The sequence below is a fragment of the Peromyscus californicus genome, unplaced genomic scaffold (assembly GCF_007827085.1).
Source record: "Peromyscus californicus insignis strain IS unplaced genomic scaffold, ASM782708v3 Scaffold_10__1_contigs__length_136768540, whole genome shotgun sequence".
Classification (NCBI taxonomy): Eukaryota; Metazoa; Chordata; class Mammalia; order Rodentia; family Cricetidae; genus Peromyscus; species Peromyscus californicus.
In genome coordinates, this window is record NW_026294391.1 from 1685365 (window position 1) to 1712430 (window position 27066).

General features: G+C 39.1%; 1 protein-coding gene across 7 annotated transcripts in view; it reads right to left on the reverse strand.

Annotated features, from left to right (window-relative positions):
- Jade3 (jade family PHD finger 3) overlaps positions 1–27066 on the reverse strand; it is a 157956-nt gene that overhangs the window by 82717 nt on the left and 48173 nt on the right. For 5 of the 7 annotated variants that reach the window (XM_052733412.1, XM_052733836.1, XM_052733496.1 and 2 more), the window contains one exon: positions 25516–25555. The exons of the other annotated variants lie outside the window; for them this stretch is intronic. The gene's annotated coding sequence lies outside the window, so the exon portion shown is untranslated. The remainder of the gene's footprint in view (positions 1–25515; positions 25556–27066) is intronic. 7 annotated transcript variants of the gene reach the window in all.

Here is a 27066-nt window from a genome sequence, read left to right on the forward strand (position 1 = left end):
CATAATAATTAAACAACTAAACGTACAGAATAAAGAAAGAATATTAAGAGTATCAAAGGAAAAAGGCCAAGTGACTTATAAAGGCAAACCCATCAGAATAACACCCGATTTCTCAATGGAGACTTTGAAAACCAGAAGGACCTGGACAGATGTAATGCAGACACTAAGAGACCATGGATGCCAGCCTAGACTAATATACCCAGCAAAACTTTCAATCATCATAGATGGAGCGAACAAGACATTCCAAGACAAAGCCAGATTTAAACAATACTTATCCACAAACCCAGCCCTACAGAAAGCACTAGAAGGAAAATTCCAACCTAAGGAAGTCAGATACACCCTCGAAAACACAGGCAATAGATAAAGCCACAGAGTAAACCCCAACGAAGAGAAGTACACACACATCACCACCAAAAAATAACAGGAATGAACAATCACTGGTCATTGATATCCCTCAATATCAATGTACTTAATTCACCTATAAAAAGACATAGGCTTACAGAATGGATACGAAAGCAGGACCCATCTTTCTGTTGCATACAAGAAACACATCTCAAATTCAAAGATAGACACTACCTAAAAATAAAAGGCTGGGAAAAGACTTTCCAATCAAATGGTCTTAAGAAACAAGCGGGTGTAGCCATCCTGATATCCAGCAAAATAGACTTCAAACTAAAATCAATCAAAAGAGATCAAGAAGGGCATTACATACTCATCACAGGAAAGATCCACCAAGATGAAGTCTCAATTCTGAACATTTATGCCCCAAACACAAGGGCACCCACATATGTAAAAGAAACATTACTAAAGCTTAAATCACATATAAAACCCCACACATTAATAGTGGGAGACCTCAACACCCCACTTTCACCACTGGACAGATCTCCCAAATCGAAACTTAACAGAGAAATAAAGGACTTAACTGATGTCATGACTCAAATGGACTTAATCGATATCTACAGAACATTCCATCCTAACAAAAAAGAATAGACCTTCTTCTCAGCACCCCATGGAACCTTCTCTAAAAATCGACCACATACTTGGCCACAAAATAAATCTCAACAGATACAAAACAATTGGAATAACCTCCTGTGTTCTATCAGACCACCATGGTCTAAAGTTGGATTTCAACAACAACAAAAACTACAGAAAACCTACAATCTCATGGAAACTGAATAATACTCAACTGAATCACCAATGGGTTAAGGAAGAAATAAAGAAAGAAATTAAAGACTTCCTAGAGATCAACAAAAATGAAGACACCACATATCCAAACCTATGGAACACTATGAAAGCAGTACTAAGAGGGAAATTCATAGCACTAAATGCCCACATAAAAAGGTTGGAGAAATCTCACACTACTGACTTAACAGCACACCTGAAAGCTCTAGAACAAGAAGAAGCAAAGTCTCCCAGGAAAAATAGACGCCAGGAAATTATCAAAGTGAGAGCTGAAATCAATAAAATAGAAACAAAGAGAACAATACAAAAAATTAATGAAACAAAGAGCTGGTTCTTTGAGAAAATCAACAAGATAGACAAGCCCTTATCCAAACTAACCAAAAGACAGAGAGAGAGCATCCAAATCAACAAAATCAGAAATGAAAAGGGGGACATAACAACAGACATTGAGAAAATCCAGAGAATCATCAGGTCATACTTCAAAAACCTCTACTCCACAAAACTGGAAAACCTAAAAGAAATGGATAACTTTCTGGATAGGTACCACATACCTAAGTTAAATCAAGACCAGATAAACTATTTAAATAGTCCAATAACCCCTAACGAAATAGAAACAGTCATTAAAAGTCTCCCAACAAAAAAAGCCCAGGACCAGATGGTTTCAGTGCAGAATTCTACCAGATCTTCAAAGAAGAGTTAATACCAATACTCTCTAAATTGTTCTACACAATAGAAACAGAAGGAACATTACCAAACTCCTTCTACGAGGCTACAATTACCCTGATTCCTAAACTAAACAAGGACACAACAAAGAAAGAGAACTACAGACCAATCTCCCTCATGAACACTGATGCAAAAATACTCAATAAAATACTGGCAAACAGACTCCAAGAACACATCAAAACAATTATCCACCATGATCAAGGAGGCTTCATTCCAGGAATGCAAGGGTGATTCAACATACGAAAGTCCGTCAATGTAATACACCATATAAACAAACTCAAAGAAAAAAACCACATGATCATCTCACTAGATGCAGAAAAGGCATTTGACAAAATCCAATACCCCTTCATGATAAAGGTCTTGGAGCGATCAGGAACACAGGGAACCTACCTAAACATAATAAAGGCAATTTACAGCAAGCCAACAGCCAACATCAAATTAAATGGAGAGAAACTCAAAGCAATTCCACTAAAATCAGGAACGAGGCAAGGCTGTCCGCTCTCCCCATACTTATTCAATATAGTACTTGAAGTTCTAGCCAGAGCAGTAAGACAACATAAGGAGATTAAGGGGATACAAATTGGAAAGGAAGAAGTCAAGCTTTCCCTATTTGCAGATGACATGATAGTATACTTGAGTGACCCCAAAGATTCCACCAAGGAACTGATACAGCTTATAAACACCTTCAGCAACATAGCAGGATACAAGATTAACTCAAAAAAATCAGTAGCCCTCCTATATACAATGGACAAAGAAGCTGAGAAGGAAATCAGAGATACATCACCCTTTACTATAGCCACAAATGACATAAAATACCTTGGGGTAACACTAACCAAGCAAGTGAAGGACCTATATGACAAGAACTTTAAGTCCCTGTGTGATGGTATAAATAAAGTTGCCTGGGGTCAGAGCTATTAGAGCCATAGCAAGTGCGTGGCAGTGGTGGCATACGCCTTTAAGGACCTGGAGGGCGGTACATACAGGCAGTGATGAGGCAGTCATATGATTGGGTTTACAACCAATGAGAAGCCAGAACAAGGAGACTATAGAGACAGACACACAGGAAGTAGGGCTCTCTTTCGGAGAGCTCTCTGGGCTGAGGAGGATCCCTGAATCAGGAAGGGTGAGGCTCTTGGCTCTGACCTCTTGGCTTTCTTCTCTGAATCGGCTCTGTGTTTCTTGTCTGATAAGACCGTTGGCTACATCTAAACTGAATTATATCTACATCCCTGAAAAAAGAAATTGAAGAAGATCTCAGAAAATGGAAAGATCTCCCATGCTCATGGATAGGTAGAACTAACATAGTAAAAATGGCAATCTTACCAAAAGCAATCTACAGATTCAATGCAATCCCCATCAAAATACCAACACAATTCTTCACAGACCTGGAAAGAATAATACTCAACTTCATATGGAAAAACAAAAAACCAAGGATAGCCAAAAGAATTCTCTACAATCACACAACCTCTGGAGGCATCACGAACCCTGACTTCAAGCTCTACTATAGAGCTACAGTAATAAAAACAGTTTGGTACTGGCATAAAAACCGACATGTGGACCAATGGAATCGAATTGAAGACCCTGACATTAATCCGCACACCTATGAACATAGAATTTTTGACAAAGAAGCCAAAAGTGCACAATGGAAAAAAGAAAGCATCTTCAACAAATGGTGCTGGCATTAACTGGATATCAACATGTAGAAGGCTGCAAATAGATCCATATCTATCACCGTGCACAAACTTAAGTCCAAGTGGATCAAGGACCTCAACATAAATACAGCTACTCTGAACCTGCTAGAAGAGAAAGTAGGAAGTAGTCTTGAATGCATTGGCATAGGAGATCACTTCCTAAATAGAACTCCAGTAGCACAGACACTGAGAGAAACAATCAATCAATGGGACCTCTTGAAACTGAGAAGCTTTTGTAGAGCAAAGGATACGGTCAACAAGGCAAAGCGACAGCCTACAGAATGGGAAAAGATCTTCACCAACCCCACATCTGACAGAGGACTGATATCCAGAATATATAAGGAACTCAAGAAATTAGACATCAAAATGCCCAACAGTCCAATTAAGAAATGGGTTATAGAACTAAACAGAAAATTCTCAACAGAGGAAACTCAAATGGCTGAAAGACATTTAAGGAACTGCTCAACATCCCTAATCATCAGGGAAATGCAAATCAAAACAACTCTGAGATACCACCTTACGCCTGTCAGAATGGCTAAGATCAAAAACACTGAAGACACCTTATGCTGGAGAGGATGTGGAGCCAGGGGAACTCTCCTCCACTGTTGGTGGGAATGCAAGCTTGTACAACCACTTTGGAAATCAATATGGCGCCTTCTTAGAAAATTGGGAATCCATCTCCCCCAAGATCCAGCTATCCCACTCTTGGGCATATACCCAAGGAATGCTCAACCACACCACAAGAGCACTTGTTCAGCTATGTTCATATCAGCATTGTTTGTAATAGCCAGAACATGGAAACAACCTAGATGCCCTTCAACTGAAGAATGGATAAACAAAATGTGGTACATATACACAATGGAATACTACTCAGCAGAGAAAAACAATGACATCATGAGGTTTGCAGACAAATGGATGGATCTAGAAAAAATCATCCTGAGTGAGGTAACCCAGACTCAGAAAGACAAACATGGTATGTACTCACTCATAGGAGGATACTAGATGTGGAACAAGGATGACTGGACTGCTACTCACATCACCAGGGAGGCTACCTGGAAAACAGGACCCCAAGAAAGACACGGGGATCGCCCAATGACGGAGAAATGGAAGAGATCTACATGAACAGCCTGGACATGAGTGGGGGTAATGAAGGGCGAGGGTCGAGGGAAAGAGAGCTTGGGGGAGCGGGAGATCCCAGCTGGATCAACAACAGAGAGGGAGAACAAGGAATAGGAGACCATGGTAAATGAAGACCACATGAGAATAGGAAGAAGCAAAGTGCTAGAGAGGCCCACAGAAATCCACAAAGATACCCCCACAACAGACTGCTGGCAATGGTCGAGAGACAGCCCGAACTGACCTACTCTGGTGATGGGATGGCCAAACACCCTAACTGTCGTGCTAGAAACCCCATCCAACTATTGAGGGATCTGGATGCAGAGATCCATGGCTAGGCCCTGGGTGGATCTCTGGGAGTCCAATTAGCGAGAATGAGGAGGGTTTATATGAGCGAGAATTGTTGAGACCAAGGTTGGATAAAGCACAAGGACAAATAGCCAAACGAATGGAAACACATGAACTATGAACCAATGGCTGAGGGGTCACCAACTGGATCAGGCCCTCTGAATGGGTGAGACAGTTGATTGGCTTGATCTGTTTGGGAGGCATCCAAGCAGTGGGACCAGGTCCTGTGCTCATTGCATGAGTTGGCTGTTTGAAACCTGGGCCTATGCAGGGTCGCTTGGCTCGGCCTGGGAGGAGGGGACTGGACCTACCTGGACTGAGTCTACCAGGTTGACCTCAGTCCGCGGGGGAGGCTTTGCCCTGGAGGAGGTGGGAATGCGGGGTGGGCTGGGGGGAAGGTGAGGGGGGCCATAGGGGGAGAACAAGGGAATCCGTGGCTGATATGTAGAACTGAATTGTATTGCAAAATAAAAATACAAATTAAAAAAAAATTAGAATTCCCTATGTCAAAGGATGCTGCCTTTTACTGCTGAGAGGCATTTTATTGTGGTTTATGTATAATATCAAGTAGAATGTTTAACACTTCTTTAAATTAAATTAAGATCTTAAAAAACCCAGCAACTTAGACCCTTACTTTTAAATTCTTTATTATCTAAGACTAAGTTGTAATTCAGAATTGCCTTAAACACACATTCAGAAACACACAAAACTGGAACTACTGTATATGTGTGATTGGTAGTAGTACTCTTTGCAACTTTATTAGATGGAAAGATTAAAATAAAGGAGATAGTTTGTAAGTTGTCAACAGTAAGAAATTAATTAAGGGGCTGGAGAGATGGCTCAGAGGTTAAGAACACAGGCTGTTCTTCCAGAAGTTCTGAGTTCAATTCCCAGCACCCATATGGTGGCTCACAACCATCTGTAATGAGATCTGGCTCTCTCTTCTGGCCTGCAGGGATACATGCAAACAGAACACTGTATACATAATAAATAAATAAATCTTTAAAAAAAAGAAATTAATTAAAAGCAATCACAGATCATGAATAGACCAAAAAAAACCAAACACTTAAAATCACAAAGGAAGTATTAAAAACAAAGTAGAATTGACTTTTGTCAGTTAAGGACTGACATTCTTTTATATGCCACAACAGAAAAAAATGCTAGTAGGCACTACAAAGGTTCTATATATAAAGACCAAAGGTGCTGACTTCAAGCCCCTCCCTCACAATCTACCAAGAAGGAAGAAATTCAAGTCCATGGCCACTACTGAGTAACCATAAGCAACAAGAGCCACAAGACTGTATGTTAAAAAGCTTGCACAGTCCTACTTTGGCATAACTGTATATGGAGCTGTGTGGATCCATTCCTTAGTAAAACTGGCGAAGTTATTTCAATTAAAACCACAATAGCCAACCATGAGAAATCTCTAGAAATGGTCTTAAGGACATATAGCAAAGGAAGGAACATCTATTCAGGACAATCAACTAAAACTCAGAAAGTAAATTAAGTAAATGACAATTTATGGCATTTGACCTCAATTCATTTCCTCTGTCTCTCTAGCACAGACCTCATGCCAGACTGGTGCAGCTAAGAACATAGGGCTTCCTCTTCCCCAAATGCCAGTTGGAAGTCTTTCCTCCTGGGAGGAGCAGGACCATCAACAATGCTTATTCTGCCACCAGCTACCTGCTGTTGAGGCAGTTTCAGGTGACTAGGGATGAGAGGTTGTGTGGGGTAGACTGTTTTTTTTTTTCTACCTAGCCCTTAATCATGGAATGGAGACAATGCCTTGGCTGTGGTACCGATAAAAATACTGAGTCCTTGATTGTCTTGGTCCCAGCTTGAGGGGGTCAAGATTCTATGGGAAAGGCAAGCCCAAGAGACCCAGAGCTTCCATTCAGAAGGACTTTGCTGTGACTCACAGATTATTCCCCGCTAAGGAGAAAGGCAAGCCACAGAATAGAGGGCTCCAATTCTTCCTGAGTGGATATGACTTAATTTTCAGATGAGTATGACAAGCTCAAGCATAGATTGACCAATATACCAAAGCAAACAAGAGGAAAAGAGGGGAGGGAAGAGCCTCTTGGAGTCAGAAGAAACCTCTCTCCACAGTGCTGGGATTTTATCCATGGCCCTGTACATGCTATGCAAGTACTCTACCACTGAGGTACACTTATTCCACCCCAAAAATCTCAAATACCAATTATCAGGAACTACCTTTTCAAAAGACCACTAATTTGATCTGATCAGTTTGTGTAGCAAATTTATGCCCCAAGCAAGATGCTACTGAAAATAGCAGAATAAGGGCTTTCATGCTCTTGTAGATAACCTGGGTTCCCCACATGACAGCTCACAAACATCTTTAACTCCACTTAAAGGGGTTGTGATGCCTTCTTCTGGTCCCTGTTGGCATGAGGCATACAAAAGATGTACATACATATATACAGGCAAACTGATACATCTATAATAAAAATAAATTAATATTTTTTAAAAAGCAGCAGAACAATTAGCTATCCATTAGTGGAGTTTAAAAGTGAAATGTGGGGGGCTAGAGAGATGGTTCAGAGGTTAAGAGCACTGGCTGCTCTTCCAGAGGTCCTGAGTTCAATTCCCAGCAACCATATGGTAGCTCACAACTATCTGCAATGAGATCTGGTGCCCTCTTCTGGCCTACAGTTGTACATGCTGCATACATAATAAATAAATAAATCTTTAAAAAAAGTGAAATGTGGGGCTGGATGTGGTGACACACACCTTTAATCCCAGCACTCTGAAGGCAGAGGCAGGCTGATCTCTAGGACTTCAAGGCCATCCTGGTCTACATAGTAAGTAAGTCCTAGGCCAGTCAAAGCTACTTAGTAAGACCCTGTCTCAAACAACCACCACAAAAATCAAAGAAAATGGAGTGTAGTTATGGAGGGAAAGAGACAAAGGAACCCTTGTCAAAACCACCATCACTCCAGGGTGACTATGGACATATCCAAGACTGTACTTCTGAAGCTACATTAGAAGCTTTACACTTCAAGATAGAGGTCAGGGATTAGTAAACGAACTTCAATAAAATAATTCAGCTACTCACTAAAGAAGCAAGCAAGCAAATAACAAAGCTGGGGGGTGTACTCACTGTTATATTACTGAAGACATCCAGTTTTCAACAAAACTGGCAAGACATTCAAAGAAACAAGAATAACCAAATAGCAAAAAAGTAAGCAACTGAAACTATCCAACATAGATTTAGTAGGTATAGACTCATATTACCTATGTAAATATTTTCAAAGAACTAAAGAAAACCATGATTAAAGAAGTAAAGCATGATGACAATGCTTTGATAAACAGAATTTCACTAAAGAAACAAAGTATGAAACAGGACTAACTGAAAAAATCTAGTGATGTAAAGTACAATAACTAGAAATGTAAAGAGCTCTAAGAGTAGATTTAAACTGACAGAAGAATCAGTGAACTGGAAATCATTCCATAGATATTAGGCAAGCTGAAGAGTAAAGAGAAAAATAGATAAAAATTGAACAGAGCTTTAGAGTAACGTGAGGTACTTATGTTCATTAACATATATGTAATGGGAATGGCAGGAGAAACACAAGAAAAGGAGAACACCCTCTCTGCCAAGAACTTCCCAAACTTAGTGAAAAACATTAGTTTTCATATGCAGGAAATCGAACAAACTCCAAGTAGGATAAATACAAAGAAAACCACAAATACAAACATTATAGAAAAATTGATAAAAGCTACAACAACAAAAAAAAAAAAACGACGGAGAAAACCTTGAAAGAAGTCAGAAAAAAAACTCCTCATGCACACCCCCCCCAATAAGATCATGATTAATGACTTCTCATTAGAAACAATAAAAATAAAAAAAAAAACAGTGGGCTAACAACTTTAAGGTGCTCTGTGGTAATGGCTGCACATATCTGTGAAGTTATTAAAATCATTGAATTGTATACTTAAGCAGGTGAACTATATGGTATATGTTTTATCACAATAATGCTATTAAAGAAACAAAAAAAATCTGCATCAAAAGTTTTATGTTCCAGCCCGGTCTCCAAAGCGAGTTCCAGGAAAGGCGCAAAACTACACAGAGAAACCCTGCCTCGAAAAACCAAAAAAAAAAAAAAAAAAAAAAAAAAAAAAAGTTGTATGTTGATTAAGCATGGCCTTGCAGTTTTTTTTCTTTAAACTTTTATTGATTCTTTGTGGATTTGTCATCATTCCTCCTAATTCCACCCATACCCCCCCCAATCCACCCTCCGCCTTGTTAACTTCCCCCTAAAACAAAATTCAAAAGAATATTCAAAACCAAAGCATACAAACAGACCAAAACAAAGCAAAACAAAACAAAGCAAGAAAAAACAAAACCAAAACAAAAAAGAGAAGAATCTCATCATGGAAGTTGTAGTGTGGCCCAGGGTGTCATACAGTTCACCCTTTAGTCCTTTCATCTTCATTTGCAAGTGTTCATTGCCATGATCATTGGTCTAGTTCAAGGCCTCTTGTCTCTGCTACACCATCAATAATGGTCTCTCACTGGGGTTCCTGCTGTGGAATGGTCTGTATGTCAAATCTGCTGCTCTGATTGGTCAATAAATAAAACACTGATTGGCCAGTGGCCAGGCAGGAAGTATAGGCAGGACTAACAGAGAGGAGAATTGAGAGAATTCTGGGAAGTGGAAGGCTGAGGAGGAGACACTGCCAGCCGCCACCATGACAAGCAGCATGTGAAGATGCCGGTAAGCCACAAGCCATGTGGCAAGGTATAGATTTATACAAATGGGTTAATTTAAGATATAAGAACAGTTAGAAAGAAGCCTGCCATGGTCATACAGTTTGTAAGCAATATAAGACTCTGTGTTTACTTGGTTGGGTCTGAGTGGCTGTGGGACTGGCGGGTGACAGAGATTTGTCCTGACTGTGGGCCAGGCAGGAAAACTCTAGCTACAGGTTCCTCTTGGATATTCTCTTGTCCTGTGTCATGGCGATCCTGCAGTTTTGGATCTGTAGGTTTGTCCCCTTTACATGCTCCAACAGTTTATAGATGAGGTGGATGTTGGGGTGGGCCCACTCATAACCTTGGGCTCGTCAGCCTGCCAGCTTTCCCTCATTGTCACCACCCAGGAGAGCTCTTTGCCTTGGCCAGCGCACCCAATGCAGCCTGCAGCAAGAAGTGGGGGCCAGTTCTCTTTCTCTCAGGGTCTCCGGTCCAGCTCACCCACACTTACACCACCAGGGCCAGCGCCACTGTCTTGCCCAGGAGAGGTACAGGGCCCTCTCTCACAATTGCTGAAGGAGGTATATGGGGTCAGCTCTCCTGGCTCACCTGCATCCAGACAACAGGGTCAGCTCTAGTGGGCTGCCCTGGCAGGATGCAGGTTCTGCTCTCCTGTGTGTTACAGCTGGTGAGGGCAGGGCTAGTTCTCCAATTCTTGTGATCTAGGGGCCAGTCCTCACACCCGCTATGGGTTGGAAGGGGTGGAGGGGAGGGCAACTTTCCCTCGCACGGGCCATCACATGGCAGACGAGTGTGTGTGTGTGGGGGGTAGGGTTAGCTCTGCTACTCTCACACCCTCAGGGCCAGCTCACCTTGAGTCCCCTAAAACAGGGGGAACACTAGCGTAGTTGCACACCTTTAATCCCAGCATTCAGGAGGCAGAAGCAGGAGGATCTCTGTAAGTTTGAGGCTACCCTGGTCTACACAGTGAGTACCAGACCAGCCAAGGCTACATAGTGAGACTGTATCTTAACTAAATGAAAGAAATATTAATACTTAATTTAAAATCACAATGAATATGGAAATTCAAGTAGTAATAAAAATGTATTTTCTAACTATTCCATATTGAATGCACAAATTTGCTTGTGGGATCACTTCATTTGTACAATTGCACAAGGATATTACACACACATTCTCTCTCATGTATCAGTGTGTGTGTGTGTGTGTGTGTGTGTGTGTGTGTGTGTGTGTATGTGTGTGTGTGTGTGTGTGTGTATGCGCATGTATGTTATGGCCAAACATTTACAATCCTAATTGTTTGTCAGGTTTGATAGTATATGCCTGTCATTCCACTTGGAGTTGGGAAGCTGAGCTACTTGGGAAGTTGAGCGAGGAGGGTTCCAAGTCCCAGGCCAGTCTGGGCTACATGGCAAGACATTGTCTTAAAAGAATAAGCAAAAATTAAAAGGAGAAATAAGTTCGTAGCCATTTAATAATGGGAGCTTTCCTAAAATATCTGTTAGTTTAGTAGTGTTACAGTAACAAATTACCATAAAGTTGGTGGCCTAAAACTATATACATTTATTTTTATGTTTCAGTGGGTCAGAAATGTAGTCTAGCTTCACTGGGCTAAAATAAAATTTGCCAGCAGGGATGCATCTCTTTCTAGAGGCCCTTTGGAGAATTTATTTCCTTGCCAAGTCCAGTTTCTAGAAGATTCATATTCATTTCATGGACCTCGGCCATCTTTAAAGCAAACAATGCTACATCTCTCAGATAACAACTTCTATAATCAGATCTAGATCTCTTTTCCACTTTTTCACTTTCAAGACCCCTGCAATTACATTCAACCCAACCAAATAATCCAAGATAATGTCCCTACTTTAAAACCACTGCTTAGCAACCTTAATTTTCCTTTCCTATATAGCCTAACATATTCCTGTTCTTAGACTGATATATTTTTATCTTATTTTCAAAAGACTTCCCACAAATATGCCCAATATATTTTAATAAAAGTATACAAATAGTGTTGGAATGGTACTAGAATGAGAACCTCAACCAAAGTCTAAGTTGTTATATAAAATTTAATTCAAGATGTAATATACACTAAGGGTAAAATCCATGAAATATTTAGAAAAAGCTGACGGCCAATGAGATTGCATGGAATTAAAAGCAAAATAAAAAGCAAAAGAAATGAGAATGAGATAGTCTACAAAATGGGAGAAAATGTTTTCTAGCTATATAACTGACAGGGCATAGTTAGGACCGGGTTTCTTATTTTTTTCCATTGAAAATCCCCACTCCTGAGAAACTTTTGCACAACCTCAGGTAGACAAATCAAACATTTGCTGATAACAAACTATAAGGAAACTTACTTTAAAGTCAACTCTTTGGTATACATATACTAATTTTACTATTATTAAAGATTAAATTAAATTTGCATACTAATGAGTATGTTTAATTTTTACATGAAGAATGGAATCTAAGCTGACTATTGATACATTAGACATGGAGAATCTTCAACATTTTCCAAACCTGATTGTTTTAAAAAATATATTTTTGTGTGTATATGTGTGTGGGAGGGGGGAAAAGGGAGAGAGAGAGAGAGAGAGAGAGAGAGAGAGAGAGAGAGAGAGAGAGAACATGACATGTGCACATGCCCAAGAAGGCCTGAAAAGGTGTGGTATCTCCTGGAGCTGTTATTACAGGCAGTTGTGAGCCACATGGTTGCTGGGAGAACTCTGATCCTCTGTAAGAGGACCTAGTACTCTTAACACTGCTGAGCCACCTCTCTTTCCCCCTTGATGGATATTTTGATTTTCTGTCAGTGCTAAGAGTGTCACTTCACACAAAGACACAGTAGAAAATGGCAGAAATATGTTTAGAACCATTTCAGAAATTGTCGAAATTCATTTAATATTTTTTATGTGAAATTAAAGTCAAATCAAATATAATCAAACAGCACCTTTTTAAGACAGGACCTCATTATGTAACCCTAGCTGGCCTAGAACTTTGTATGAAGACCAAGCTGACCTAGAACTAACAAAGATCTACCTGGAGTACTGGGATTAAACAAAGGAGTGTGCTACCACATCTGGCTTCAAGTAGCCATTAAAAAAAAGACTTACCTATTATTTTTATGTGTCTGTGTCTGCATGAGTATATGTGCATCACATGCATGCAAGAGACTGTCGAGGCCAGAAAAAGGTGTCAATCTCCTGGAAATGGAGTTAAAAGCAGTTATGAACTGCCATGGGGGGGTGCTGGGAACTGAGCCCAGGTCCTCTTCAAGAGTGCTCTTAATTGCTGAGCCATTTCTCCAGTCTATCAAACAGTAATTTCATCTATTCTAACACAATACTATCCAAATATATACTAATTTGATACCTGTATCCCAAAGAATGATAGTAGAAATAGAGTGAAAAGGCTTTGCTTATTACTATGATGTTTAAGAGCAGAGAACTTTGTTTAATAACAGCACTGCAATGTATAACATCTGAACTAAGCATCAGGCAGAATTAACTGGCATTGCATTATGGTGATATTTTATTTGTATTAAAATGTTATTTGTATGTTAATAAATAAAGTTGCCCGGGGGTCAGAGCTATTAGCAAGCCATAGGAAAGCAGGGCAGTGGTGGCGTACGCTTGTAATTCCAGCACTTGGTAGGCAGAGCTGGGTAAGTCTCTGTGTGTTCAGGGATACAGCCATTATTGGATACACATGCCTTTAATCTCAATACCAATCATGGAAAACCTGGAGGCCTATACAGACAGGCCGTGAGGAGGCGGTCATGTGGTTGGGTTTACAACCGATGAGAAGGCAGGACAGGAACTCTATATAAAGACTTTAACACAGGGGTAGCTCTGGTTCGGAGAGGTAGGACCACTGCAGGAGGAAGGGTAAGGTTTTAGCTCTTAGCTCTGACCTCTTGGTTTTCTTCTTTGCATTGGTTCTGTGTTTCTTATTTAATAAGAAGGTTGGTTACATCTACATTGCATGGTACAATATCAAAAGCAATGCAAAGTGCACATGTTGTGTATTCAGAACCAAAGCAGCTGTGAAATCATGTGATGTAACACAGGAGTGTACTGCCAGAAAAATCTGATTCATTATGCACCTGATTTTGAATCAAATTTAGTCATTGCATATTCAGAAACTTTTTATTATTTCCAAACTCATGATTCCCATATTCAGTCATGACAGTCTCCCAAATGGGGTCATGACCTACAGTTTAAGACATATATGATCTAGCACATATATGTACAGAACTAAAAAAATAACAACAACAACAAATCACCAACTGCTGTGGGATGGTCTGTATGTCAAATGTGTTGCTGATTGGTCAATAAATAAATCACTGATTGGTCAGTGGCCAGGCAGGAAGTATAGACGGGACAAGGAGGAGAAAAAACTGGGAAGTGGAAGGCTGAGTCAGAGAGACACTGCCAGCTGCCATGATGACAAACAGCATGTGAAGATGCCGGTAAGCCACGAGCCATGTGGCAAGGTATAGATTAATAGAAATGGATTAATTTAAGCTATAAGAACAGTTAGCAAGAAGCCTGCCACGGCCATACAGTTTGTAAGCAATATAAGTCTCTGTGTTTACTTGGTTGGGTCTGAGAGGCTGTGGGACTGGCGGGTGAGAGAGATTTGTCCTGACTGTGGGCCAGGCAGGAAAACTCTAGCTACAGGTTCCTCTTGGATATTCTCTTGTCCTGTGTCATGGCGATCCTGCAGTTTTGGATCTGTAGGTTTGTCCCCTTTACATGCTCCAACAGTTTATAGATGAGGTGGATGTTGGGGTGGGCCCACTCATAACCTTGGGCTCGTCAGCCTGCCAGCTTTCCCTCATTGTCACCACCCAGGAGAGCTCTTTGCCTTGGCCAGCGCACCCAATGCAGCCTGCAGCAAGAAGTGGGGGCCAGTTCTCTTTCTCTCAGGGTCTCCGGTCCAGCTCACCCACACTTACACCACCAGGGCCAGCGCCACTGTCTTGCCCAGGAGAGGTACAGGGCCCTCTCTCACAATTGCTGAAGGAGGTATATGGGGTCAGCTCTCCTGGCTCACCTGCATCCAGACAACAGGGTCAGCTCTAGTGGGCTGCCCTGGCAGGATGCAGGTTCTGCTCTCCTGTGTGTTACAGCTGGTGAGGGCAGGGCTAGTTCTCCAATTCTTGTGATCTAGGGGCCAGTCCTCACACCCGCTATGGGTTGGAAGGGGTGGAGGGGAGGGCAACTTTCCCTCGCACGGGCCATCACATGGCAGACGAGTGTGTGTGTGTGGGGGGTAGGGTTAGCTCTGCTACTCTCACACCCTCAGGGCCAGCTCACCTTGAGTCCCCTAAAACAGGGGGAACACTAGCGTAGTTGCACACCTTTAATCCCAGCATTCAGGAGGCAGAAGCAGGAGGATCTCTGTAAGTTTGAGGCTACCCTGGTCTACACAGTGAGTACCAGACCAGCCAAGGCTACATAGTGAGACTGTATCTTAACTAAATGAAAGAAATATTAATACTTAATTTAAAATCACAATGAATATGGAAATTCAAGTAGTAATAAAAATGTATTTTCTAACTATTCCATATTGAATGCACAAATTTGCTTGTGGGATCACTTCATTTGTACAATTGCACAAGGATATTACACACACATTCTCTCTCATGTATCAGTGTGTGTGTGTGTGTGTGTGTGTGTGTGTGTGTGTGTGTATGTGTGTGTGTGTGTGTGTGTGTATGCGCATGTATGTTATGGCCAAACATTTACAATCCTAATTGTTTGTCAGGTTTGATAGTATATGCCTGTCATTCCACTTGGAGTTGGGAAGCTGAGCTACTTGGGAAGTTGAGCGAGGAGGGTTCCAAGTCCCAGGCCAGTCTGGGCTACATGGCAAGACATTGTCTTAAAAGAATAAGCAAAAATTAAAAGGAGAAATAAGTTCGTAGCCATTTAATAATGGGAGCTTTCCTAAAATATCTGTTAGTTTAGTAGTGTTACAGTAACAAATTACCATAAAGTTGGTGGCCTAAAACTATATACATTTATTTTTATGTTTCAGTGGGTCAGAAATGTAGTCTAGCTTCACTGGGCTAAAATAAAATTTGCCAGCAGGGATGCATCTCTTTCTAGAGGCCCTTTGGAGAATTTATTTCCTTGCCAAGTCCAGTTTCTAGAAGATTCATATTCATTTCATGGACCTCGGCCATCTTTAAAGCAAACAATGCTACATCTCTCAGATAACAACTTCTATAATCAGATCTAGATCTCTTTTCCACTTTTTCACTTTCAAGACCCCTGCAATTACATTCAACCCAACCAAATAATCCAAGATAATGTCCCTACTTTAAAACCACTGCTTAGCAACCTTAATTTTCCTTTCCTATATAGCCTAACATATTCCTGTTCTTAGACTGATATATTTTTATCTTATTTTCAAAAGACTTCCCACAAATATGCCCAATATATTTTAATAAAAGTATACAAATAGTGTTGGAATGGTACTAGAATGAGAACCTCAACCAAAGTCTAAGTTGTTATATAAAATTTAATTCAAGATGTAATATACACTAAGGGTAAAATCCATGAAATATTTAGAAAAAGCTGACGGCCAATGAGATTGCATGGAATTAAAAGCAAAATAAAAAGCAAAAGAAATGAGAATGAGATAGTCTACAAAATGGGAGAAAATGTTTTCTAGCTATATAACTGACAGGGCATAGTTAGGACCGGGTTTCTTATTTTTTTCCATTGAAAATCCCCACTCCTGAGAAACTTTTGCACAACCTCAGGTAGACAAATCAAACATTTGCTGATAACAAACTATAAGGAAACTTACTTTAAAGTCAACTCTTTGGTATACATATACTAATTTTACTATTATTAAAGATTAAATTAAATTTGCATACTAATGAGTATGTTTAATTTTTACATGAAGAATGGAATCTAAGCTGACTATTGATACATTAGACATGGAGAATCTTCAACATTTTCCAAACCTGATTGTTTTAAAAAATATATTTTTGTGTGTATATGTGTGTGGGAGGGGGGAAAAGGGAGAGAGAGAGAGAGAGAGAGAGAGAGAGAGAGAGAGAGAGAGAGAGAGAGAGAGAACATGACATGTGCACATGCCCAAGAAGGCCTGAAAAGGTGTGGTATCTCCTGGAGCTGTTATTACAGGCAGTTGTGAGCCACATGGTTGCTGGGAGAACTCTGATCCTCTGTAAGAGGACCTAGTACTCTTAACACTGCTGAGCCACCTCTCTTTCCCCCTTGATGGATATTTTGATTTTCTGTCAGTGCTAAGAGTGTCACTTCACACAAAGACACAGTAGAAAATGGCAGAAATATGTTTAGAACCATTTCAGAAATTGTCGAAATTCATTTAATATTTTTTATGTGAAATTAAAGTCAAATCAAATATAATCAAACAGCACCTTTTTAAGACAGGACCTCATTATGTAACCCTAGCTGGCCTAGAACTTTGTATGAAGACCAAGCTGACCTAGAACTAACAAAGATCTACCTGGAGTACTGGGATTAAACAAAGGAGTGTGCTACCACATCTGGCTTCAAGTAGCCATTAAAAAAAAGACTTACCTATTATTTTTATGTGTCTGTGTCTGCATGAGTATATGTGCATCACATGCATGCAAGAGACTGTCGAGGCCAGAAAAAGGTGTCAATCTCCTGGAAATGGAGTTAAAAGCAGTTATGAACTGCCATGGGGGGGTGCTGGGAACTGAGCCCAGGTCCTCTTCAAGAGTGCTCTTAATTGCTGAGCCATTTCTCCAGTCTATCAAACAGTAATTTCATCTATTCTAACACAATACTATCCAAATATATACTAATTTGATACCTGTATCCCAAAGAATGATAGTAGAAATAGAGTGAAAAGGCTTTGCTTATTACTATGATGTTTAAGAGCAGAGAACTTTGTTTAATAACAGCACTGCAATGTATAACATCTGAACTAAGCATCAGGCAGAATTAACTGGCATTGCATTATGGTGATATTTTATTTGTATTAAAATGTTATTTGTATGTTAATAAATAAAGTTGCCCGGGGGTCAGAGCTATTAGCAAGCCATAGGAAAGCAGGGCAGTGGTGGCGTACGCTTGTAATTCCAGCACTTGGTAGGCAGAGCTGGGTAAGTCTCTGTGTGTTCAGGGATACAGCCATTATTGGATACACATGCCTTTAATCTCAATACCAATCATGGAAAACCTGGAGGCCTATACAGACAGGCCGTGAGGAGGCGGTCATGTGGTTGGGTTTACAACCGATGAGAAGGCAGGACAGGAACTCTATATAAAGACTTTAACACAGGGGTAGCTCTGGTTCGGAGAGGTAGGACCACTGCAGGAGGAAGGGTAAGGTTTTAGCTCTTAGCTCTGACCTCTTGGTTTTCTTCTTTGCATTGGTTCTGTGTTTCTTATTTAATAAGAAGGTTGGTTACATCTACATTGCATGGTACAATATCAAAAGCAATGCAAAGTGCACATGTTGTGTATTCAGAACCAAAGCAGCTGTGAAATCATGTGATGTAACACAGGAGTGTACTGCCAGAAAAATCTGATTCATTATGCACCTGATTTTGAATCAAATTTAGTCATTGCATATTCAGAAACTTTTTATTATTTCCAAACTCATGATTCCCATATTCAGTCATGACAGTCTCCCAAATGGGGTCATGACCTACAGTTTAAGACATATATGATCTAGCACATATATGTACAGAACTAAAAAAATAACAACAACAACAAATCACCAACTGCTGTGGGATGGTCTGTATGTCAAATGTGTTGCTGATTGGTCAATAAATAAATCACTGATTGGTCAGTGGCCAGGCAGGAAGTATAGACGGGACAAGGAGGAGAAAAAACTGGGAAGTGGAAGGCTGAGTCAGAGAGACACTGCCAGCTGCCATGATGACAAACAGCATGTGAAGATGCCGGTAAGCCACGAGCCATGTGGCAAGGTATAGATTAATAGAAATGGATTAATTTAAGCTATAAGAACAGTTAGCAAGAAGCCTGCCACGGCCATACAGTTTGTAAGCAATATAAGTCTCTGTGTTTACTTGGTTGGGTCTGAGAGGCTGTGGGACTGGCGGGTGAGAGAGATTTGTCCTGACTGTGGGCCAGGCAGGAAAAGTCAAGCAACAACCAACCCCCCTCTAAACAATCCAATTAGTAAATGGGCAAATAAACATATACTTCTCAAAAGTACTACAAATGGCCAATAAATATGTGAAAAAATGCTTAACAATCATAACCATCACGAAAATGCAAATCGATACTATATTGAAACTGGGAAGTGGTGGTACACATCTGTAATCTCAGTACTTGGGAGGTGGAGGCAGGAAAAAAGAGGAATACAAGGCTAGCCTCAGCTACAAAGCAAGTTTGGAGGCTAGTCTGGGCTACATGAATGAAATCCTGTCTCAGAAAACCAACCAACACACTCACCCATCCACCAACTAACACCACTGAGATTTTATCTCACTCCAGTCAGAACAGTTATAATCAAGAAAGAACAAATGCTGGTGAAAATGTGGGGAGTTGGGGGTAGACAAAGAAACCTTTTCCTATACACTGTTGTAAATTAGTGCAATAACTATAGAAATCAATATGGAGGTTCCTCAAAAACTAAAATCATAACTACCATAGGACCCAGTTATACCATCCCTGGGAATATACACAAAGGAATCTAAATAAGCACACCACACAGATATCTACACATCTATGTTTATTGTGGCACTACTCATAATAGTTAAAATGTAGAATCAGTCTAGATACTCACTAACGGATAAATGAATAAAGAAAATGTGTGTATACTAAAATGGAGTTTTATTCATCCATAAAGAATGAAATTACATCATTTGCAGGATAATGGAAGGAACTGGAGATCATATTACGTGAAATAAGTCAGATCAGAAAGACAAATATTGTGTGTTTTCTTTCATATGTAGAATGTATTGTGTGTGTGTATAAATGCACATATACATAAACATCTGTGTGTGTCATGAAAGTAAAAAAAGATATATTTTGGAAGAGGAAAACAACTAACAGAAAAGAGAATGGAGGACAGAGGAGGGCAGTGGGGGTGAATTATGGTCAAAGTATATGATACACGCAAATGAAAATGTCATGAAACTCATGACTTTGTCCCATTAATATCTGTTAATAAATTTTTAAAAGAGAAGCATAGGAGAAAATATCAGAGATATAGGACCAAGCACAGGATCCATAGATTCAGAATTCTTAGAATTTCAAAGCATTATTTGGCCAAGGAAAATTTGTCTTCATCAAAATGAAAAGCTTTTGCTCTGAGCAACCTAGTGAAACCATGTCTCAACAAACAAACAAAACAAACAAAAAACAGATGTAAACCAAGCTCCAGAATAGAATAGTCAAAACATACATTGTATATGTGTAACATTTAAATATCTATTACAAAATGTGTATCTGACAGTCGATATATATTTAAAATATTTAAAGAAATGATCAAACTCAACAGCAGGGAACTAAATAACTCAATTTATGAATGGATACTTTGCCAAAAAGGCAAATGGCAAGTAAGCATATACAAAGATGCTTAATACCATTAGCTATTAGGAAAATATAAGTTAAAACTACAGTAAGATGTCTTTATACATTTATTAGAAAGGCTGAAATTAAAAAAATAAAGTGAAAATATCAAATGCTAGAGAAGATGTGGAGAAACTACAATTTATATTTTGCTAGTAGGACTTAAAACAGTACTGCTAATCTAGAAAATAACTTGGTCATTTCTTGAAAAATTAAGCATTCAGAGCTGGGTGGTGGTGGTGCACGCCTTTAATCCTAGCACTTGGGAGGCAGAGCCAGGTGGATCTTTGTGAGTTCAAGGCTAGCCTGGTCTACAGAGCGAGATCCAGGAAAGGCACAAAGCTACACAGAGAAACCCTGTCTTGAAAAATCAAAGAAAAAGAAAAATTAAGCATTCAAGTACCAAAAAAATTCAACAATTATATTCCTGGACATTTATCCCAGAGAAATGAAAACTTACATTCACATAAGTATTTATGGCAGTTTTTTTGTTTGTTTGGTTTTTTGTTTTGTTTTGTTTTTTTCAAGACAGGGTTTCTCTGTGTAACAGCCCTGGCTGTCCTGCAACTTGCTTTGTAGACAAGGCTGGTCTTGAACTCACAGAGATCCACCTGCCTCTGCCTTCCAAGTGCTAGTGCTGGGATTAAAGGCATGTGCCACCACCACCTGGCATTTATGGCAGTTTTATTCATAATAGCTTAAAACTGGAAACAACTGAGATATTTTTCAACAACTAAATAAATAAATATATCTGTGGCAAAATCATACTATAGATTACTTGGTAATTAAAAGAAACAAATCACTGACACATGTAATAAAAAAAAGCAAGTGAAAAACAGGTTTTTATCATAGTATGCTATCATAATCACAACACACAAAGGCAAGGGAAGAGAATCATCACATGATCTCATCTATAAGAACTGTTTAAAATAGATAAATCTATAGAGACATGAAGTAAGTAGATTGGGGTGAGAATGGGGACTAACTGTAAATGATATAAGGCTCCTTTGTGGGGAGATAGAAAAGTTATAAAATATGGATAATGTTGATGGTTTCATAAATGTGTGAAACCCAATGGTATTGAACACTTAAAATAGATAAATTGTATGGCATGTTAAGTTATTCATCAGTAAAGCCAGGATAACTTAAAATTGCCGAAATATTTCACCAATAAAAACTGTTTTGGCTGCGTCAAGAATAACAACAGAAAAAATTGTGTCTACTGAATATAGCCTTCAAATGAGTGAGTGCCTCGTGATGGAACAGAAGGCAACACATTCTTATTCCCTAAATTTTTAGCTTTAGAAAATAAAAGAAACTCAAAATGATTTTTGATTTCTAATAAATTCTACTATGAGATGCTTTTCTCCTTAAATTTTACGCACATACACCCCTAATGCGCTTTATCCTAACATCTACCACCTGATTTAAAGTAATCATCAAAACAATTATTAGGAAAAGCCACTTTTATCCAGGTGATAGTAAAAATAACAAGTACACATTAATACTGTGTTAAGAGAGGTCAGGCATTTCCCTAACCACAAGAAAGGAGACAATGAAAAAACAAAACAAAAATGAGTAAGACAATTTCTTTTTCCTAGACGTACAGAAAAGAGAAACAAGTTTAGAAAGAGAGGATTATGAAGACAGTAGAATGCTGTGGGATGTTCTGTATGTTAAATGTGTTGCTCTGATTGGTTAATAAATAAAACACTGATTGGCCAGTAGCCAGGCAGGAAGTATAGGCAGGACAAGGAAAGAGGAGAATCCTGGGAAGTGGAAGGCTGAAGCAGAGAGACACTGCCAGCCGATACCATGACAAGCGAGATGTAAGTTACCGGTAAGCCACAAGCCATGTGGCAGCTTATAGACTAATAGAAATGGGTTAATTTAAGATATAAGAAGTAGATAACAAAAGGTCTGCTGAGGCCATACAGTTTGTAAGCAATATAAGTCTCTGTGTGTTTACTTGGTTGGGTCTGAGCAGCTGTGGGACTGGCGGGTGAGAGAGATTTGTCCTGACCGTGGGCCAAGCAGGACCAGGAAAACTTCAGCAACAGTAGAAGCCTAAAGTTACTTGGGAATTATGACTCACTAATCAGTTTCACCTGCACTGAAGTGCCAGCGAATGAATGCTCATGTAGACATGCTAAATTACTCACAGGCCAAGAACTCTTCCCAGTTACTGCAGCTCTTGTTTAAGAAACCGCTTTAACTGTGATTCTAGTTGTTGACTGCGTGATCTGGCCATCATGCAAAATCCAAATTCCAGAGGCATGAATTAATTGAACTAGGGATTCAACATGATGAAAAAGGTTGTTATCATAGTAGATAAATTCTGAATATTAATATCAAAGGCACCAATGCAGTTGGGAGTATCTGTAAGAAAGCTCTCCTTACTTCTGCTACAGTAGCTATTGGCTGAAAACTTGCCCATATATTTTACACTATGATAACATCCCCACTATGGTCTTCAGCCACTCTCCCCTATTGGCACATGGAAGATGAAGTCATTTATAAATATAGAAAAGATCAACTGATCACTTTTACTTCACTGTATCATCCAATGATCATTAAAAATAGTTTATCATTAAAAATAGTACTTATATGATCAGAAATTTGCTTAGTCCATTTGACTGTACTTCATAGCCATTAATATTTAAAAAAATATTAACAGCTCTGTGCTGGTTGATTATTTTTCCTGTGGAGTATCAAATATAAAACTATATTAAGTGCAATGAAAATAATGTAATCAAATGAATAAACATTTTTTGCTATTTTTTGTTGTTTTGAGTGTTTCATATAACTCATGCTACTCTCTAACTTACTATGTTGCCAAAATTGGCCTTGAACTCCAGATCCTTGTTTCTACCTCCATAGTATCTTTTTCTGGAGCTAGAGTCTTATTATATGCATCCCAGATTGGACTCAAACCTGAAATTTTTCTTACCTCAGCCTCATGAGTGCTGGGATGACGGGCATGTACTATCATACCCGACCTAGATTGCTAATTTTATTTTGTTTTTCGAGACAGGGTTTTTCTGTGTAGCTTTGCACCTTTCCTGGAACTCACTCCGTAGCCCAGGCTGGCCTCGAACTCACAGAGATTCGCCTGCCTCTGCCTCCTGAGTGCTGGGATTAAAGGCGTGCGCCACCACTGCCCGGCGATTGCTAATTTTTATAGAGGAAAATTACTGTAGCTTTTCATATATAAATAATACAAGTGCACAAAACCTTTCTTTTCATATATATATATATATTTAAAGCTATTACTGTGTTCTGCAGATAGCAAAGCTGCTTTAAGGATGTGACCTTTTAATAAATTTTTAAGATTTATTTATTTTGTATGTATGAGTGTTTTTCCTGCAGGTATGTATGTGTACCACACCATGTGCATGCCTGGTGCCTATGGAGGTCAGAAAAAAGGTAACAATGGATCCCCTGGAACTGAAGTTATGGATTGTTGTGAACTACTATGACGGTGCTGAGATCTGAAGTTAGGTCCTCTATAAGAGTAAACAGTGCTCTTAACTGCTGAGCCACCTCTCCAGCCCCTATGTGATTTTTCTTCTAATCCTCTATTTTATTGTTTTGTTTTATATGATTTTAAATGGTTTGTATTGTTTTTATATGATGATGTATATCAAAATTAGGAAAGACAAGGATGGCAGTTAAATATTTGAGAGCCACTCTAGAAGTAAGCCATGATTTCAGAAAGGGTGGGTTGAAATACTTCAGAAAAGTTCAGTGAACAATTTTACTACTGATGTTTTGCCATTTTTTCATAAAATTAATTCAAAAATTTGAAAACCATAGCCCTGTCTTAGAAATTTTATTATGTGCTTTAAAAGTAAAATCAAAAAATTCTGTAAGCCAGAGTAACAAGGTGAGGAGTACAAGACACAGTTACAATGACTTGGGTGATCACAGCCTAAAAAACTGTTGATGTGTGACAAGCCAATGTGAGTGGGGTTTCAGAGTTAATCCTAAAATCAATCAAGGCAGATGTGTATGTGAAGTGAAGGGGGATTGTTGTTAAGCTCATGTCCAGTCAGAGAGGCAAAGGGAGTGAAATATGGAAGTTAACATACAAATCAGGACTAACTTGAAGAGCAGCACAAAAAAGAAGGGTTGAAAGGCAAATGAAAGGGTCTCAGAATCATGTTAATGTCAATTTAAAACATAAGAAATATTTTGCCTTCACAGTAGAGGTGGTAAGTTCCTATTACACATGAAAATCTTCTAGGGACATTAGAAAAGTCCAAAACAAAAATCTGTCCTCAGTGTTAGAAACTTCCATTTTAAATAACAATGACTTCTTTAATATAACCTTCCTTATTCTTATTTTGGGTTTATTTTACTCTTCTTTTTCTCATTTATTAAACTGAGAATTTAAGATTTTTCATTTTAGCCTTGCATCTTTTCATTGTATACACACCCAGTGCTATGAATTTCCCTCTCAGCATAGATTTAAGTTACATTCTACAATTTTGGTACACTGTATTTTCATTTTTATTCAGGTAATTATAGTTAGTTTTTCTCCTTTTTTAAAAAAATGGCTGGCTTTGAATTTATAACATCCTGACTGTCTCTTGAATACAGGGATTATAGGTACATATGATCATTCCTGGCTCCTGGTTTTCTTTATCCTTTTCTACTTTTATCTCTAAAGACTACCTACAACATTATATTGGATGGGAACAGATTGAAGAGTGAAACGGGTCTACTACATCCAGTCTATAACTGGAAGTTTGTTCCTCTGCATTCTTTTCAGTTTCTGTGTAAATTTATTTATCCCAGTCTTGTATTTCCAAATTACTTGTCTCAGAGTGAAAAATTAACTACTATAAGAATAACCAAGCCGGGCGGTGGTGGCGCACGCCTTTAATCCCAGCACTCGGGAGGCAGAGGCAGGCGGATCTCTGTGAGTTCGAGGCCAGCCTGGTCTACGGCGCGAGATCCAGGAAAGGCGCAAAGCTACACAGAGAAACCCTGTCTCGAAAAACCAAAAAAAAAAAAAAAAAAAAAAGAATAACCATATGACAAAAGTACAGATTACTTATTTTCCCACCACATCTGTAAGGTATTAATTTGGAAAAAAAAGGAAATTAATCAATTTACAATCTTAAAAGATTTTACTCACTGCGCTCTCCTAGAGCAAATAAATGGGCAATAAAATAAACCTGTAAGAAAGAGAGAGAGAGAGAGAGAGAGAGAGAGAGAGAGAGAGAGAGAGAGAGAGAGAGAGAGAGTCTTTTCAGTGCTATTTTAGTTATTTCAGAACAGTATTTTATAAAAAAATATGGACAGACACAAAACTCTCAAAATTCTGAAAAAGAAACTCGTTGAGGTACAATTTGTAGAAAGTAAAAACCTTGTTAAAAGTGCTTATGAGCCTAGAGCATGGCAGATAGTTCATGGCAAAAATTTCCTGGACCTCAAGTTTCAATGTTTTCTTATTTAAGACTGTTAAGTTTAATTTTATCCCTCAAGATCAAAGGCAAATAAATTAACTTGGCCCAGTGATATAAGAGAACTCTGCAGAGCTGCCAGGGAAAAGAAAATCCATTCGTTTGCAATGTGTGATGGTTAATACTATCAACTTGACTGGATCTAGAAACAGCTAGGAGACAAACCTCAGGGCATGTTTTGCAAAAGAGTTTCTAGACTGGGTTAGTTGAGGTGGGAATATCTACCATAAATGTGGGCAGCACTATTACATGTGAGCTGAGCAGTAAGTAGCATTCCTCTCTGTTTCCTAGCTGTCAATACAATACGACCACAAGCCTCAAGTAGCTGGCATCATGACTTCCAGGCCATGATGGCCTATGCCCTCAAACTGTGACCACAAATGCTTCCTTAAGTTGCTTATTGTCAGGTGTTATTGTTTCATTGAGAAAAATAGTTAATATGTAGTTCCTTTTCTCTATTTTTTTCATACAATATATTTGATCATGTTTTACGTCTTCCCCAAGTCGTCTCAGCTCCTCCTCATCTCCTTAACCATCCAGCTTTATGTTCTTTCTCCTTCAAAAAAAAACCCACAAAAACAAAAATCAAAACAAACAAAAACCAGTAAGACAAAAATTCCAAAAACAAAACAAAAGCAATATTGAGGAAAATACTGAGAACTGAATAAAAGCTGACTCACAAAAGCATTCACCATTATCTTTCTAGACAGCTGACCAAAAGATACCTTTTACTCAACTACTCCAATGGCTTACTACCTAAAAGGCAGTCTATTTTAAATTTTCAACAGCTCTAAATGAACGAATTATTTCATATGTATAGCAAGCTTGCACTTTAACTTCCAAATTTTGCGTCTATACTAATTTGATGGCTTATCTTCATTGTCAGCTTTACTAAATTTAGACTGACTTAGAAGACATACTCCTGGGAAATTTGTGAGAGGGGTTTATAAGAAGATTAACTGAAGAGAGAAGACCCATCATTAATGTTGGCAGCACTATCTCATGGGATGTAGACCCAGACTGAATAAAAAGGGAAAACAGGGAGGCGGGGGCAGTGAGATGCCTTTATTGGATCAAAGCATTTGTTGTGCTAACCTGATAACCTGAGTTTGACTTTTGGAACTCATGGTGTGTAAGAACCAACTCCTCAAAGAGGTTCTCTAGCCTCTACATGCATACCATAGCATGCATGTGCTCATGAATCACACACACACACAGGATGA